General features: G+C 47.0%; 7 non-coding genes across 7 annotated transcripts; all 7 read left to right on the top strand.

Annotated features, from left to right (window-relative positions):
* The first annotated feature begins 945 nt into the window (after positions 1-945).
* Positions 946-1018, top strand: TRNAV-AAC (transfer RNA valine (anticodon AAC)). Its single transcript has one exon. It is a non-coding gene; the product is annotated as a tRNA-Val (tRNA).
* Positions 1019-4143: 3125 nt separating this feature from the next.
* Positions 4144-4255, top strand: TRNAL-CAA (transfer RNA leucine (anticodon CAA)). The gene is made up of 2 exons: positions 4144-4181; positions 4210-4255. It is a non-coding gene; the product is annotated as a tRNA-Leu (tRNA).
* A 2365-nt stretch (positions 4256-6620) lies between these two features.
* TRNAV-AAC (transfer RNA valine (anticodon AAC)) lies at positions 6621-6693 on the top strand. Its single transcript has one exon. It is a non-coding gene; the product is annotated as a tRNA-Val (tRNA).
* Positions 6694-9818: 3125 nt separating this feature from the next.
* Positions 9819-9930, top strand: TRNAL-CAA (transfer RNA leucine (anticodon CAA)). The gene is made up of 2 exons: positions 9819-9856; positions 9885-9930. It is a non-coding gene; the product is annotated as a tRNA-Leu (tRNA).
* Positions 9931-12295: 2365 nt separating this feature from the next.
* TRNAV-AAC (transfer RNA valine (anticodon AAC)) lies at positions 12296-12368 on the top strand. Its single transcript has one exon. It is a non-coding gene; the product is annotated as a tRNA-Val (tRNA).
* Positions 12369-15133: 2765 nt separating this feature from the next.
* Positions 15134-15206, top strand: TRNAV-AAC (transfer RNA valine (anticodon AAC)). Its single transcript has one exon. It is a non-coding gene; the product is annotated as a tRNA-Val (tRNA).
* Positions 15207-15494: 288 nt separating this feature from the next.
* Positions 15495-15606, top strand: TRNAL-CAA (transfer RNA leucine (anticodon CAA)). The gene is made up of 2 exons: positions 15495-15532; positions 15561-15606. It is a non-coding gene; the product is annotated as a tRNA-Leu (tRNA).
* Positions 15607-17647: the final 2041 nt, after the last annotated feature.

The raw sequence follows: 17647 nt of genomic DNA, 5'->3' as shown, positions 1-17647 counted from the left end.
TCGCTTTACACGCGAAAGGTCCCTGGTTCGAGACCGGGCAGAAAGAGCAGTTTTCTGTTTTTCACACAGTTTGCATTTACTCTCTCAATTTATAGGAAAGCTGAGATAATGGAAGCTGTCTATCCCTCACCAGCGTGACGTACTGTGCTCCAGGGGTATCAGTGACAGCTCAAAAAGAGAAGTGACGATAGTTTGCGCTATTCGTTTGCACGTCCTTGTGTACTGAAGGTTGGGCCTACTTCATGAAAGCAAGGCATGAGAGCAGAAATGGTTTTATTGACCTCACCGAGAGCATACACCTAGAACAAACAAAAAATCTGAAGGATAGAGGCATTTTCATTTCTTGTTCGATGACGGCCATGGAAAAGACAGCAACCATATTGCAGAAGAGAGCAGCATGTGCAGTTGCTTGCTTTGGGTGAAGCATTCACTAACTCGCTGCCAATAACCCCCGGAGCCGGTGCGAAAGGCGACTCTTGTGTGCCTCGGCTCGTTGGTCTAGGGGTATGATTCTCGATTAGGGTGCGAGAGGTCCCGGGTTCAAATCCCGGACGAGCCCTTTTTCAGAGGTAAACATACGAATCCTACTCAAAACTCACAATGCCTGACTATTTCTCATTACACTCGCCGCATTGTTGCACAAAATATTTTGAACCTCATAAGAAACATGGATCACCGTGCTTTTTCTGCCTTCATGCTTAGTCTGTGTGTGTCCCAGGTGATGCTTTCCCAAGCTGTACTTGCTGGCATTTAGGCATCAGATATTTGTCTGTCGATGCCTGCATAAGTCAATTTTTAATACGTCTAATTGCAAGTATGTTGGCTGATATCTCTGCAGTTTTCACACTTGTTCCTCGCTTTCTGAGTGGCTGCTGATACAGCAGAATAGAAGTAGAGAGAACCCTTGAGAGGAACCTTGCTCTAACAGTAAAACACAGCAAGTGAGTTTCTGTAGTGTAGTGGTCATCATGTTCGCCTAACACGCGAAAGGTCCCTGGTTCGAGACCGGGCAGAAACACTGTGCATGAGCTGCTTTTATGTGCACCCTCTAAAACCTTATTATCTCAATGCAAGCTTAAGAAGAGGCGGTCCTTGAACCCAGCGAGCCATGGGAAACTTCCTTTACTTTTGCAAGACGAAACAAAGTAATCCGCATCCATCAGTGGTCGCACTTGTGCCTAGCTTTTTTTTTGTCCTGCCATGTTGTATTGTGGGGTCTTTACACTTGTGACATTGCTGTGAACGTTGTAAGTGCAAACATTGGCAGGTGCAGTCAGAAGAGTCAGATCTGTGCACACCCAGGGCTGTCAGGATGGCCGAGTGGTCTAAGGCACCAGACTCAAGAGAGCTTGATCTTCAGTGCAACTGAGACTTCTGGTCTCCTCATGGAGGCGTGGGTTCAAATCCCACTTCTGACAGGTTTCTTTTACACCCTTAAATCGTCCTGTTTTTTGCAGTGCATTCCCACACACCACAATCTTTGCACGGACCTGTAACATATGACGAGAAATCCAGCAACGATCAGGCTGGGCCCTCAATCACAATTCCATGTATTCCTGGAAGGGACACCTCAGGCACACCTTCAGTTAAATTTGCACTCCATCACACAAACTGCCGTGCTGGTTTCTCATTAAGCAGTTGATCCCATCTTTGTTGTGAGGCTCTCCTGCCACCTTTTGGGCGGAGAAGGCACTGTCCCTGCAACAACACAGGCAGACATGTTCAACAGGGCTTCCTGGTTATGTGGGAGGAGCAGATTGTCATTGGTCCCCCCTTGCGAATTTTAATTTACATAAGGAAGACAGAGAGGTATCTGGGAGTAGGCAGTACACACGGACATTGAACTCTATCTTGTGATTTGCAGCCAATTCTAGATTGAGGCAGGAGGAAAGGAGGTGACTTGCCCAAAAATGGCCATCCTGGGAATTCAGCCACCCTGGGGCTCCCAGGTTAGTGTTTCAGTCCTGCGAGCCACTCATATAAATCTCGCCTGATCGAGCCTAATCGAGCGCTGAGTGAGCGTGTTTGAATCCAAGAATCAAATGCCTCTGTCTTAGGAGCAAGAATTGGCAGGCCCTCCCTTGCATCTGGGGTGGAAGTCTATGGGGCAAGTGTCCAGGACTTGCAGAGGAGTACAAGTGCCAGAAAGTGCCTGCAGTTCTCATCAGCGCCTTTTTTCTGCTCTCTGGCAGCTAGGATATCGACTGATCCCTTCCTTGCAAGAGTGAAAAAAACAACACCTTGAGAGAAAACATGACTTTTTGTGGTTCACATAGAGAGAGAGCAGCCAAATAGCCCTGCTTTGTTTCTGAAAGACGCATCAGAAATTGCTTAAAATGCCAACTGGGGAATCAGGCTCGTTGGTCTAGGGGTATGATTCTCGCTTCGGGTGCGAGAGGTCCCGGATTCAAATCCCGGACGAGCCCATGCTGTGGAATTATTTTTAGGCTTCTTATTATATAGGGCCATTTCTTCTTTTCAATGCTATAAGACGGCGTGTATGGTGAGAAAGTTCCTTTCCCTCTACGCTATTTCCCACTTTTGGCGTATAGAATTTCAGTGCCGGACTTCTTTGCAACTGCTTTTCTGGGGTGGACCATCAGTGTAGGAAAATTAAATGCAAAGTGTTTTTCTAGTGTGGTTTCAGGTATGGTTTTAAAATCGCCTTTTGGAATAAAAGGGGTCCACGTTCCTTTCTTCCAAAGAAAGAGATCGGGTAAGGAGGGTCCAACTTTGAGCTTCATGGACATTGGCCCTTGGTCTGTGCATTCCAGCCCACTACATGCCAAGAAGATTCCTGCAAGCGTGTCTGTTTCTGTAGTGTAGTGGTTATCACGTTCGCTTTACACGCGAAAGGTCCCTGGTTCGAGACCGGGCAGAAAGAGCAGTTTTCTGTTTTTCACACAGTTTGCATTTACTCTCTCAATTTATAGGAAAGCTGAGATAATGGAAGCTGTCTATCCCTCACCAGCGTGACGTACTGTGCTCCAGGGGTATCAGTGACAGCTCAAAAAGAGAAGTGACGATAGTTTGCGCTATTCGTTTGCACGTCCTTGTGTACTGAAGGTTGGGCCTACTTCATGAAAGCAAGGCATGAGAGCAGAAATGGTTTTATTGACCTCACCGAGAGCATACACCTAGAACAAACAAAAAATCTGAAGGATAGAGGCATTTTCATTTCTTGTTCGATGACGGCCATGGAAAAGACAGCAACCATATTGCAGAAGAGAGCAGCATGTGCAGTTGCTTGCTTTGGGTGAAGCATTCACTAACTCGCTGCCAATAACCCCCGGAGCCGGTGCGAAAGGCGACTCTTGTGTGCCTCGGCTCGTTGGTCTAGGGGTATGATTCTCGATTAGGGTGCGAGAGGTCCCGGGTTCAAATCCCGGACGAGCCCTTTTTCAGAGGTAAACATACGAATCCTACTCAAAACTCACAATGCCTGACTATTTCTCATTACACTCGCCGCATTGTTGCACAAAATATTTTGAACCTCATAAGAAACATGGATCACCGTGCTTTTTCTGCCTTCATGCTTAGTCTGTGTGTGTCCCAGGTGATGCTTTCCCAAGCTGTACTTGCTGGCATTTAGGCATCAGATATTTGTCTGTCGATGCCTGCATAAGTCAATTTTTAATACGTCTAATTGCAAGTATGTTGGCTGATATCTCTGCAGTTTTCACACTTGTTCCTCGCTTTCTGAGTGGCTGCTGATACAGCAGAATAGAAGTAGAGAGAACCCTTGAGAGGAACCTTGCTCTAACAGTAAAACACAGCAAGTGAGTTTCTGTAGTGTAGTGGTCATCACGTTCGCCTAACACGCAAAGGTCCCCGGTTCGAGACCGGGCAGAAACACTGTGCATGAGCTGCTTTTATGTGCACCCTCTAAAACCTTATTATCTCAATGCAAGCTTAAGAAGAGGCGGTCCTTGAACCCAGCGAGCCATGGGAAACTTCCTTTACTTTTGCAAGACGAAACAAAGTAATCCGCATCCATCAGTGGTCGCACTTGTGCCTAGCTTTTTTTTTGTCATGCCATGTTGTATTGTGGGGTCTTTACACTTGTGACATTGCTGTGAACGTTGTAAGTGCAAACATTGGCAGGTGCAGTCAGAAGAGTCAGATCTGTGCACACCCAGGGCTGTCAGGATGGCCGAGTGGTCTAAGGCGCCAGACTCAAGAGAGCTTGATCTTCAGTGCAACTGAGACTTCTGGTCTCCTCATGGAGGCGTGGGTTCAAATCCCACTTCTGACAGGTTTCTTTTACACCCTTAAATCGTCCTGTTTTTTGCAGTGCATTCCCACACACCACAATCTTTGCACGGACCTGTAACATATGACGAGAAATCCAGCAACGATCAGGCTGGGCCCTCAATCACAATTCCATGTATTCCTGGAAGGGACACCTCAGGCACACCTTCAGTTAAATTTGCACTCCATCACACAAACTGCCGTGCTGGTTTCTCATTAAGCAGTTGATCCCATCTTTGTTGTGAGGCTCTCCTGCCACCTTTTGGGCGGAGAAGGCACTGTCCCTGCAACAACACAGGCAGACATGTTCAACAGGGCTTCCTGGTTATGTGGGAGGAGCAGATTGTCATTGGTCCCCCCTTGCAAATTTTAATTTACATCAGGAAGACAGAGAGGTATCTGGGAGTAGGCAGTACACACGGACATTGAACTCTATCTTGTGATTTGCAGCCAATTCTAGATTGAGGCAGGAGGAAAGGAGGTGACTTGCCCAAAAATGGCCATCCTGGGAATTCAGCCACCCTGGGGCTCCCAGGTTAGTGTTTCAGTCCTGCGAGCCACTCATATAAATCTCGCCTGATCGAGCCTGATCGAGCGCTGAGTGAGCGTGTTTGAATCCAAGAATCAAATGCCTCTGTCTTAGGAGCAAGAATTGGCAGGCCCTCCCTTGCATCTGGGGTGGAAGTCTATGGGGCAAGTGTCCAGGACTTGCAGAGGAGTACAAGTGCCAGAAAGTGCCTGCAGTTCTCATCAGCGCCTTTTTTCTGCTCTCTGGCAGCTAGGATATCGACTGATCCCTTCCTTGCAAGAGTGAAAAAAACAACACCTTGAGAGAAAACATGACTTTTTGTGGTTCACATAGAGAGAGAGCAGCCAAATAGCCCTGCTTTGTTTCTGAAAGACGCATCAGAAATTGCTTGAAATGCCAACTGGGGAATCAGGCTCGTTGGTCTAGGGGTATGATTCTCGCTTCGGGTGCGAGAGGTCCCGGATTCAAATCCCGGACGAGCCCATGCTGTGGAATTCTTTTTAGGCTTCTTATTATATAGGGCCATTTCTTCTTTTCAATGCTATAAGACGGCGTGTATGGTGAGAAAGTTCCTTTCCCTCTACGCTATTTCCCACTTTTGGCGTATAGAACTTCAGTGCCGGACTTCTTTGCAACTGCTTTTCTGGGGTGGACCATCAGTGTAGGAAAATTAAATGCAAAGTGTTTTTCTAGTGTGGTTTCAGGTATGGTTTTAAAATCGCCTTTTGGAATAAAAGGGGTCCTCGTTCCTTTCTTCCAAAGAAAGAGATCGGGTAAGGAGGGTCCAACTTTGAGCTTCATGGACATTGGCCCTTGGTCTGTGCATTCCAGCCCACTACATGCCAAGAAGATTCCTGCAAGCGTGTCTGTTTCTGTAGTGTAGTGGTTATCATGTTCGCTTTACACGCGAAAGGTCCCTGGTTCGAGACCGGGCAGAAAGAGCAGTTTTCTGTTTTTCACACAGTTTGCATTTACTCTCTCAATTTATAGGAAAGCTGAGATAATGGAAGCTGTCTATCCCTCACCAGCGTGACGTACTGTGCTCCAGGGGTATCAGTGACAGCTCAAAAAGAGAAGTGACGATAGTTTGCGCTATTCGTTTGCACGTCCTTGTGTACTGAAGGTTGGGCCTACTTCATGAAAGCAAGGCATGAGAGCAGAAATGGTTTTATTGACCTCACCGAGAGCATACACCTAGAACAAACAAAAAATCTGAAGGATAGAGGCATTTTCATTTCTTGTTCGATGACGGCCATGGAAAAGACAGCAACCATATTGCAGAAGAGAGCAGCATGTGCAGTTGCTTGCTTTGGGTGAAGCATTCACTAACTCGCTGCCAATAACCCCCAGAGCCGGTGCGAAAGGCGACTCTTGTGTGCCTCGGCTCGTTGGTCTAGGGGTATGATTCTCGATTAGGGTGCGAGAGGTCCCGGGTTCAAATCCCAGACGAGCCCTTTTTCAGAGGTAAACATACAAATCCTACTCAAAACTCACAATGCCTGACTATTTCTCATTACACTCGCCGCATTGTTGCACAAAATATTTTGAACCTCATAAGAAACATGGATCACCGTGCTTTTTCTGCCTTCATGCTTAGTCTGTGTGTGTCCCAGGTGATGCTTTCCCAAGCTGTACTTGCTGGCATTTAGGCATCAGATATTTGTCTGTCGATGCCTGCATAAGTCAATTTTTAATACGTCTAATTGCAAGTATGTTGGCTGATATCTCTGCAGTTTTCACACTTGTTCCTCGCTTTCTGAGTGGCTGCTGATACAGCAGAATAGAAGTAGAGAGAACCCTTGAGAGGAACCTTGCTCTAACAGTAAAACACAGCAAGTGAGTTTCTGTAGTGTAGTGGTCATCACGTTCGCCTAACACGCGAAAGGTCCCCGGTTCGAGACCGGGCAGAAACACTGTGCATGAGCTGCTTTTATGTGCACCCTCTAAAACCTTATTATCTCAATGCAAGCTTAAGAAGAGGCGGTCCTTGAACCCAGCGAGCCATGGGAAACTTCCTTTACTTTTGCAAGACGAAACAAAGTAATCCGCATCCATCAGTGGTCGCACTTGTGCCTAGCTTTTTTTTTGTCATGCCATGTTGTATTGTGGGGTCTTTACACTTGTGACATTGCTGTGAACGTTGTAAGTGCAAACATTGGCAGGTGCAGTCAGAAGAGTCAGATCTGTGCACACCCAGGGCTGTCAGGATGGCCGAGTGGTCTAAGGCACCAGACTCAAGAGAGCTTGATCTTCAGTGCAACTGAGACTTCTGGTCTCCTCATGGAGGCGTGGGTTCAAATCCCACTTCTGACAGGTTTCTTTTACACCCTTAAATCGTCCTGTTTTTTGCAGTGCATTCCCACACACCACAATCTTTGCACGGACCTGTAACATATGACGAGAAATCCAGCAACGATCAGGCTGGGCCCTCAATCACAATTCCATGTATTCCTGGAAGGGACACCTCAGGCACACCTTCAGTTAAATTTGCACTCCATCACACAAACTGCCGTGCTGGTTTCTCATTAAGCAGTTGATCCCATCTTTGTTGTGAGGCTCTCCTGCCACCTTTTGGGCGGAGAAGGCACTGTCCCTGCAACAACACAGGCAGACATGTTCAACAGGGCTTCCTGGTTATGTGGGAGGAGCAGATTGTCATTGGTCCCCCCTTGCGAATTTTAATTTACATAAGGAAGACAGAGAGGTATCTGGGAGTAGGCAGTACACACGGACATTGAACTCTATCTTGTGATTTGCAGCCAATTCTAGATTGAGGCAGGAGGAAAGGAGGTGACTTGCCCAAAAATGGCCATCCTGGGAATTCAGCCACCCTGGGGCTCCCAGGTTAGTGTTTCAGTCCTGCGAGCCACTCATATAAATCTCGCCTGATCGAGCCTAATCGAGCGCTGAGTGAGCGTGTTTGAATCCAAGAATCAAATGCCTCTGTCTTAGGAGCAAGAATTGGCAGGCCCTCCCTTGCATCTGGGGTGGAAGTCTATGGGGCAAGTGTCCAGGACTTGCAGAGGAGTACAAGTGCCAGAAAGTGCCTGCAGTTCTCATCAGCGCCTTTTTTCTGCTCTCTGGCAGCTAGGATATCGACTGATCCCTTCCTTGCAAGAGTGAAAAAAACAACACCTTGAGAGAAAACATGACTTTTTGTGGTTCACATAGAGAGAGAGCAGCCAAATAGCCCTGCTTTGTTTCTGAAAGACGCATCAGAAATTGCTTAAAATGCCAACTGGGGAATCAGGCTCGTTGGTCTAGGGGTATGATTCTCGCTTCGGGTGCGAGAGGTCCCGGATTCAAATCCCGGACGAGCCCATGCTGTGGAATTATTTTTAGGCTTCTTATTATATAGGGCCATTTCTTCTTTTCAATGCTATAAGACGCCGTGTATGGTGAGAAAGTTCCTTTCCCTCTACGCTATTTCCCACTTTTGGCGTATAGAATTTCAGTGCCGGACTTCTTTGCAACTGCTTTTCTGGGGTGGACCATCAGTGTAGGAAAATTAAATGCAAAGTGTTTTTCTAGTGTGGTTTCAGGTATGGTTTTAAAATCGCCTTTTGGAATAAAAGGGGTCCTCGTTCCTTTCTTCCAAAGAAAGAGATCGGGTAAGGAGGGTCCAACTTTGAGCTTCATGGACATTGGCCCTTGGTCTGTGCATTCCAGCCCACTACATGCCAAGAAGATTCCTGCAAGCGTGTCTGTTTCTGTAGTGTAGTGGTTATCACGTTCGCTTTACACGCGAAAGGTCCCTGGTTCGAGACCGGGCAGAAAGAGCAGTTTTCTGTTTTTCACACAGTTTGCATTTACTCTCTCAATTTATAGGAAAGCTGAGATAATGGAAGCTGTCTATCCCTCACCAGCGTGACGTACTGTGCTCCAGGGGTATCAGTGACAGCTCAAAAAGAGAAGTGACGATAGTTTGCGCTATTCGTTTGCACGTCCTTGTGTACTGAAGGTTGGGCCTACTTCATGAAAGCAAGGCATGAGAGCAGAAATGGTTTTATTGACCTCACCGAGAGCATACACCTAGAACAAACAAAAAATCTGAAGGATAGAGGCATTTTCATTTCTTGTTCGATGACGGCCATGGAAAAGACAGCAACCATATTGCAGAAGAGAGCAGCATGTGCAGTTGCTTGCTTTGGGTGAAGCATTCACTAACTCGCTGCCAATAACCCCCGGAGCCGGTGCGAAAGGCGACTCTTGTGTGCCTCGGCTCGTTGGTCTAGGGGTATGATTCTCGATTAGGGTGCGAGAGGTCCCGGGTTCAAATCCCGGACGAGCCCTTTTTCAGAGGTAAACATACGAATCCTACTCAAAACTCACAATGCCTGACTATTTCTCATTACACTCGCCGCATTGTTGCACAAAATATTTTGAACCTCATAAGAAACATGGATCACCGTGCTTTTTCTGCCTTCATGCTTAGTCTGTGTGTGTCCCAGGTGATGCTTTCCCAAGCTGTACTTGCTGGCATTTAGGCATCAGATATTTGTCTGTCGATGCCTGCATAAGTCAATTTTTAATACGTCTAATTGCAAGTATGTTGGCTGATATCTCTGCAGTTTTCACACTTGTTCCTCGCTTTCTGAGTGGCTGCTGATACAGCAGAATAGAAGTAGAGAGAACCCTTGAGAGGAACCTTGCTCTAACAGTAAAACACAGCAAGTGAGTTTCTGTAGTGTAGTGGTCATCACGTTCGCCTAACACGCAAAGGTCCCCGGTTCGAGACCGGGCAGAAACACTGTGCATGAGCTGCTTTTATGTGCACCCTCTAAAACCTTATTATCTCAATGCAAGCTTAAGAAGAGGCGGTCCTTGAACCCAGCGAGCCATGGGAAACTTCCTTTACTTTTGCAAGACGAAACAAAGTAATCCGCATCCATCAGTGGTCGCACTTGTGCCTAGCTTTTTTTTTGTCATGCCATGTTGTATTGTGGGGTCTTTACACTTGTGACATTGCTGTGAACGTTGTAAGTGCAAACATTGGCAGGTGCAGTCAGAAGAGTCAGATCTGTGCACACCCAGGGCTGTCAGGATGGCCGAGTGGTCTAAGGCGCCAGACTCAAGAGAGCTTGATCTTCAGTGCAACTGAGACTTCTGGTCTCCTCATGGAGGCGTGGGTTCAAATCCCACTTCTGACAGGTTTCTTTTACACCCTTAAATCGTCCTGTTTTTTGCAGTGCATTCCCACACACCACAATCTTTGCACGGACCTGTAACATATGACGAGAAATCCAGCAACGATCAGGCTGGGCCCTCAATCACAATTCCATGTATTCCTGGAAGGGACACCTCAGGCACACCTTCAGTTAAATTTGCACTCCATCACACAAACTGCCGTGCTGGTTTCTCATTAAGCAGTTGATCCCATCTTTGTTGTGAGGCTCTCCTGCCACCTTTTGGGCGGAGAAGGCACTGTCCCTGCAACAACACAGGCAGACATGTTCAACAGGGCTTCCTGGTTATGTGGGAGGAGCAGATTGTCATTGGTCCCCCCTTGCAAATTTTAATTTACATCAGGAAGACAGAGAGGTATCTGGGAGTAGGCAGTACACACGGACATTGAACTCTATCTTGTGATTTGCAGCCAATTCTAGATTGAGGCAGGAGGAAAGGAGGTGACTTGCCCAAAAATGGCCATCCTGGGAATTCAGCCACCCTGGGGCTCCCAGGTTAGTGTTTCAGTCCTGCGAGCCACTCATATAAATCTCGCCTGATCGAGCCTGATCGAGCGCTGAGTGAGCGTGTTTGAATCCAAGAATCAAATGCCTCTGTCTTAGGAGCAAGAATTGGCAGGCCCTCCCTTGCATCTGGGGTGGAAGTCTATGGGGCAAGTGTCCAGGACTTGCAGAGGAGTACAAGTGCCAGAAAGTGCCTGCAGTTCTCATCAGCGCCTTTTTTCTGCTCTCTGGCAGCTAGGATATCGACTGATCCCTTCCTTGCAAGAGTGAAAAAAACAACACCTTGAGAGAAAACATGACTTTTTGTGGTTCACATAGAGAGAGAGCAGCCAAATAGCCCTGCTTTGTTTCTGAAAGACGCATCAGAAATTGCTTGAAATGCCAACTGGGGAATCAGGCTCGTTGGTCTAGGGGTATGATTCTCGCTTCGGGTGCGAGAGGTCCCGGATTCAAATCCCGGACGAGCCCATGCTGTGGAATTCTTTTTAGGCTTCTTATTATATAGGGCCATTTCTTCTTTTCAATGCTATAAGACGGCGTGTATGGTGAGAAAGTTCCTTTCCCTCTACGCTATTTCCCACTTTTGGCGTATAGAACTTCAGTGCCGGACTTCTTTGCAACTGCTTTTCTGGGGTGGACCATCAGTGTAGGAAAATTAAATGCAAAGTGTTTTTCTAGTGTGGTTTCAGGTATGGTTTTAAAATCGCCTTTTGGAATAAAAGGGGTCCTCGTTCCTTTCTTCCAAAGAAAGAGATCGGGTAAGGAGGGTCCAACTTTGAGCTTCATGGACATTGGCCCTTGGTCTGTGCATTCCAGCCCACTACATGCCAAGAAGATTCCTGCAAGCGTGTCTGTTTCTGTAGTGTAGTGGTTATCATGTTCGCTTTACACGCGAAAGGTCCCTGGTTCGAGACCGGGCAGAAAGAGCAGTTTTCTGTTTTTCACACAGTTTGCATTTACTCTCTCAATTTATAGGAAAGCTGAGATAATGGAAGCTGTCTATCCCTCACCAGCGTGACGTACTGTGCTCCAGGGGTATCAGTGACAGCTCAAAAAGAGAAGTGACGATAGTTTGCGCTATTCGTTTGCACGTCCTTGTGTACTGAAGGTTGGGCCTACTTCATGAAAGCAAGGCATGAGAGCAGAAATGGTTTTATTGACCTCACCGAGAGCATACACCTAGAACAAACAAAAAATCTGAAGGATAGAGGCATTTTCATTTCTTGTTCGATGACGGCCATGGAAAAGACAGCAACCATATTGCAGAAGAGAGCAGCATGTGCAGTTGCTTGCTTTGGGTGAAGCATTCACTAACTCGCTGCCAATAACCCCCAGAGCCGGTGCGAAAGGCGACTCTTGTGTGCCTCGGCTCGTTGGTCTAGGGGTATGATTCTCGATTAGGGTGCGAGAGGTCCCGGGTTCAAATCCCAGACGAGCCCTTTTTCAGAGGTAAACATACAAATCCTACTCAAAACTCACAATGCCTGACTATTTCTCATTACACTCGCCGCATTGTTGCACAAAATATTTTGAACCTCATAAGAAACATGGATCACCGTGCTTTTTCTGCCTTCATGCTTAGTCTGTGTGTGTCCCAGGTGATGCTTTCCCAAGCTGTACTTGCTGGCATTTAGGCATCAGATATTTGTCTGTCGATGCCTGCATAAGTCAATTTTTAATACGTCTAATTGCAAGTATGTTGGCTGATATCTCTGCAGTTTTCACACTTGTTCCTCGCTTTCTGAGTGGCTGCTGATACAGCAGAATAGAAGTAGAGAGAACCCTTGAGAGGAACCTTGCTCTAACAGTAAAACACAGCAAGTGAGTTTCTGTAGTGTAGTGGTCATCACGTTCGCCTAACACGCGAAAGGTCCCCGGTTCGAGACCGGGCAGAAACACTGTGCATGAGCTGCTTTTATGTGCACCCTCTAAAACCTTATTATCTCAATGCAAGCTTAAGAAGAGGCGGTCCTTGAACCCAGCGAGCCATGGGAAACTTCCTTTACTTTTGCAAGACGAAACAAAGTAATCCGCATCCATCAGTGGTCGCACTTGTGCCTAGCTTTTTTTTTGTCATGCCATGTTGTATTGTGGGGTCTTTACACTTGTGACATTGCTGTGAACGTTGTAAGTGCAAACATTGGCAGGTGCAGTCAGAAGAGTCAGATCTGTGCACACCCAGGGCTGTCAGGATGGCCGAGTGGTCTAAGGCACCAGACTCAAGAGAGCTTGATCTTCAGTGCAACTGAGACTTCTGGTCTCCTCATGGAGGCGTGGGTTCAAATCCCACTTCTGACAGGTTTCTTTTACACCCTTAAATCGTCCTGTTTTTTGCAGTGCATTCCCACACACCACAATCTTTGCACGGACCTGTAACATATGACGAGAAATCCAGCAACGATCAGGCTGGGCCCTCAATCACAATTCCATGTATTCCTGGAAGGGACACCTCAGGCACACCTTCAGTTAAATTTGCACTCCATCACACAAACTGCCGTGCTGGTTTCTCATTAAGCAGTTGATCCCATCTTTGTTGTGAGGCTCTCCTGCCACCTTTTGGGCGGAGAAGGCACTGTCCCTGCAACAACACAGGCAGACATGTTCAACAGGGCTTCCTGGTTATGTGGGAGGAGCAGATTGTCATTGGTCCCCCCTTGCGAATTTTAATTTACATAAGGAAGACAGAGAGGTATCTGGGAGTAGGCAGTACACACGGACATTGAACTCTATCTTGTGATTTGCAGCCAATTCTAGATTGAGGCAGGAGGAAAGGAGGTGACTTGCCCAAAAATGGCCATCCTGGGAATTCAGCCACCCTGGGGCTCCCAGGTTAGTGTTTCAGTCCTGCGAGCCACTCATATAAATCTCGCCTGATCGAGCCTAATCGAGCGCTGAGTGAGCGTGTTTGAATCCAAGAATCAAATGCCTCTGTCTTAGGAGCAAGAATTGGCAGGCCCTCCCTTGCATCTGGGGTGGAAGTCTATGGGGCAAGTGTCCAGGACTTGCAGAGGAGTACAAGTGCCAGAAAGTGCCTGCAGTTCTCATCAGCGCCTTTTTTCTGCTCTCTGGCAGCTAGGATATCGACTGATCCCTTCCTTGCAAGAGTGAAAAAAACAACACCTTGAGAGAAAACATGACTTTTTGTGGTTCACATAGAGAGAGAGCAGCCAAATAGCCCTGCTTTGTTTCTGAAAGACGCATCAGAAATTGCTTAAAATGCCAACTGGGGAATCAGGCTCGTTGGTCTAGGGGTATGATTCTCGCTTCGGGTGCGAGAGGTCCCGGATTCAAATCCCGGACGAGCCCATGCTGTGGAATTATTTTTAGGCTTCTTATTATATAGGGCCATTTCTTCTTTTCAATGCTATAAGACGCCGTGTATGGTGAGAAAGTTCCTTTCCCTCTACGCTATTTCCCACTTTTGGCGTATAGAATTTCAGTGCCGGACTTCTTTGCAACTGCTTTTCTGGGGTGGACCATCAGTGTAGGAAAATTAAATGCAAAGTGTTTTTCTAGTGTGGTTTCAGGTATGGTTTTAAAATCGCCTTTTGGAATAAAAGGGGTCCTCGTTCCTTTCTTCCAAAGAAAGAGATCGGGTAAGGAGGGTCCAACTTTGAGCTTCATGGACATTGGCCCTTGGTCTGTGCATTCCAGCCCACTACATGCCAAGAAGATTCCTGCAAGCGTGTCTGTTTCTGTAGTGTAGTGGTTATCACGTTCGCTTTACACGCGAAAGGTCCCTGGTTCGAGACCGGGCAGAAAGAGCAGTTTTCTGTTTTTCACACAGTTTGCATTTACTCTCTCAATTTATAGGAAAGCTGAGATAATGGAAGCTGTCTATCCCTCACCAGCGTGACGTACTGTGCTCCAGGGGTATCAGTGACAGCTCAAAAAGAGAAGTGACGATAGTTTGCGCTATTCGTTTGCACGTCCTTGTGTACTGAAGGTTGGGCCTACTTCATGAAAGCAAGGCATGAGAGCAGAAATGGTTTTATTGACCTCACCGAGAGCATACACCTAGAACAAACAAAAAATCTGAAGGATAGAGGCATTTTCATTTCTTGTTCGATGACGGCCATGGAAAAGACAGCAACCATATTGCAGAAGAGAGCAGCATGTGCAGTTGCTTGCTTTGGGTGAAGCATTCACTAACTCGCTGCCAATAACCCCCGGAGCCGGTGCGAAAGGCGACTCTTGTGTGCCTCGGCTCGTTGGTCTAGGGGTATGATTCTCGATTAGGGTGCGAGAGGTCCCGGGTTCAAATCCCGGACGAGCCCTTTTTCAGAGGTAAACATACGAATCCTACTCAAAACTCACAATGCCTGACTATTTCTCATTACACTCGCCGCATTGTTGCACAAAATATTTTGAACCTCATAAGAAACATGGATCACCGTGCTTTTTCTGCCTTCATGCTTAGTCTGTGTGTGTCCCAGGTGATGCTTTCCCAAGCTGTACTTGCTGGCATTTAGGCATCAGATATTTGTCTGTCGATGCCTGCATAAGTCAATTTTTAATACGTCTAATTGCAAGTATGTTGGCTGATATCTCTGCAGTTTTCACACTTGTTCCTCGCTTTCTGAGTGGCTGCTGATACAGCAGAATAGAAGTAGAGTGAACCCTTGAGAGGAACCTTGCTCTAACAGTAAAACACAGCAAGTGAGTTTCTGTAGTGTAGTGGTCATCACGTTCGCCTAACACGCGAAAGGTCCCCGGTTCGAGACCGGGCAGAAACACTGTGCATGAGCTGCTTTTATGTGCACCCTCTAAAACCTTATTATCTCAATGCAAGCTTAAGAAGAGGCGGTCCTTGAACCCAGCGAGCCATGGGAAACTTCCTTTACTTTTGCAAGACGAAACAAAGTAATCCGCATCCATCAGTGGTCGCACTTGTGCCTAGCTTTTTTTTTGTCATGCCATGTTGTATTGTGGGGTCTTTACACTTGTGACATTGCTGTGAACGTTGTAAGTGCAAACATTGGCAGGTGCAGTCAGAAGAGTCAGATCTGTGCACACCCAGGGCTGTCAGGATGGCCGAGTGGTCTAAGGCGCCAGACTCAAGAGAGCTTGATCTTCAGTGCAACTGAGACTTCTGGTCTCCTCTTGGAGGCGTGGGTTCAAATCCCACTTCTGACAGGTTACTTTTACACCCTTAAATCGTCCTGTTTTTTGCAGTGCATTCCCACACACCACAATCTTTGCACGGACCTGTAACATATGACGAGAAATCCAGCAACGATCAGGCTGGGCCCTCAATCACAATTCCATGTATTCCTGGAAGGGACACCTCAGGCACACCTTCAGTTAAATTTGCACTCCATCACACAAACTGCCGTGCTGGTTTCTCATTAAGCAGTTGATCCCATCTTTGTTGTGAGGCTCTCCTGCCACCTTTTGGGCGGAGAAGGCACTGTCCCTGCAACAACACAGGCAGACATGTTCAACAGGGCTTCCTGGTTATGTGGGAGGAGCAGATTGTCATTGGTCCCCCCTTGCAAATTTTAATTTACATCAGGAAGACAGAGAGGTATCTGGGAGTAGGCAGTACACACGGACATTGAACTCTATCTTGTGATTTGCAGCCAATTCTAGATTGAGGCAGGAGGAAAGGAGGTGACTTGCCCAAAAATGGCCATCCTGGGAATTCAGCCACCCTGGGGCTCCCAGGTTAGTGTTTCAGTCCTGCGAGCCACTCATATAAATCTCGCCTGATCGAGCCTGATCGAGCGCTGAGTGAGCGTGTTTGAATCCAAGAATCAAATGCCTCTGTCTTAGGAGCAAGAATTGGCAGGCCCTCCCTTGCATCTGGGGTGGAAGTCTATGGGGCAAGTGTCCAGGACTTGCAGAGGAGTACAAGTGCCAGAAAGTGCCTGCAGTTCTCATCAGCGCCTTTTTTCTGCTCTCTGGCAGCTAGGATATCGACTGATCCCTTCCTTGCAAGAGTGAAAAAAACAACACCTTGAGAGAAAACATGACTTTTTGTGGTTCACATAGAGAGAGAGCAGCCAAATAGCCCTGCTTTGTTTCTGAAAGACGCATCAGAAATTGCTTAAAATGCCAACTGGGGAATCAGGCTCGTTGGTCTAGGGGTATGATTCTCGCTTCGGGTGCGAGAGGTCCCGGATTCAAATCCCGGATGAGCCCATGCTGTGGAATTATTTTTAGGCTTCTTATTATATAGGGCCATTTCTTCTTTTCAATGCTATAAGACGGCGTGTATGGTGAGAATGTTCCTTTCCCTCTACGCTATTTCCCACTTTTGGCGTATAGAATTTCAGTGCCGGACTTCTTTGCAACTGCTTTTCTGGGGTGGACCATCAGTGTAGGAAAATTAAATGCAAAGTGTTTTTCTAGTGTGGTTTCAGGTATGGTTTTAAAATCGCCTTTTGGAATAAAAGGGGTCCTCGTTCCTTTCTTCCAAAGAAAGAGATCGGGTAAGGAGGGTCCAACTTTGAGCTTCATGGACATTGGCCCTTGGTCTGTGCATTCCAGCCCACTACATGCCAAGAAGATTCCTGCAAGCGTGTCTGTTTCTGTAGTGTAGTGGTTATCACGTTCGCTTTACACGCGAAAGGTCCCTGGTTCGAGACCGGGCAGAAAGAGCAGTTTTCTGTTTTTCACACAGTTTGCATTTACTCTCTCAATTTATAGGAAAGCTGAGATAATGGAAGCTGTCTATCCCTCACCAGCGTGACGTACTGTGCTCCAGGGGTATCAGTGACAGCTCAAAAAGAGAAGTGACGATAGTTTGCGCTATTCGTTTGCACGTCCTTGTGTACTGAAGGTTGGGCCTACTTCATGAAAGCAAGGCATGAGAGCAGAAATGGTTTTATTGACCTCACCGAGAGCATACACCTAGAACAAACAAAAAATCTGAAGGATAGAGGCATTTTCATTTCTTGTTCGATGACGGCCATGGAAAAGACAGCAACCATATTGCAGAAGAGAGCAGCATGTGCAGTTGCTTGCTTTGGGTGAAGCATTCACTAACTCGCTGCCAATAACCCCCGGAGCCGGTGCGAAAGGCGACTCTTGTGTGCCTCGGCTCGTTGGTCTAGGGGTATGATTCTCGATTAGGGTGCGAGAGGTCCCGGGTTCAAATCCCGGACGAGCCCTTTTTCAGAGGTAAACATACGAATCCTACTCAAAACTCACAATGCCTGACTATTTCTCATTA

Source organism: Triturus cristatus, chromosome 10, assembly GCF_964204655.1.
Source record: "Triturus cristatus chromosome 10, aTriCri1.1, whole genome shotgun sequence".
NCBI lineage: Eukaryota > Metazoa > Chordata > Amphibia > Caudata > Salamandridae > Triturus > Triturus cristatus.
This window is presented reverse-complemented; position numbering and strand designations above follow the sequence as displayed.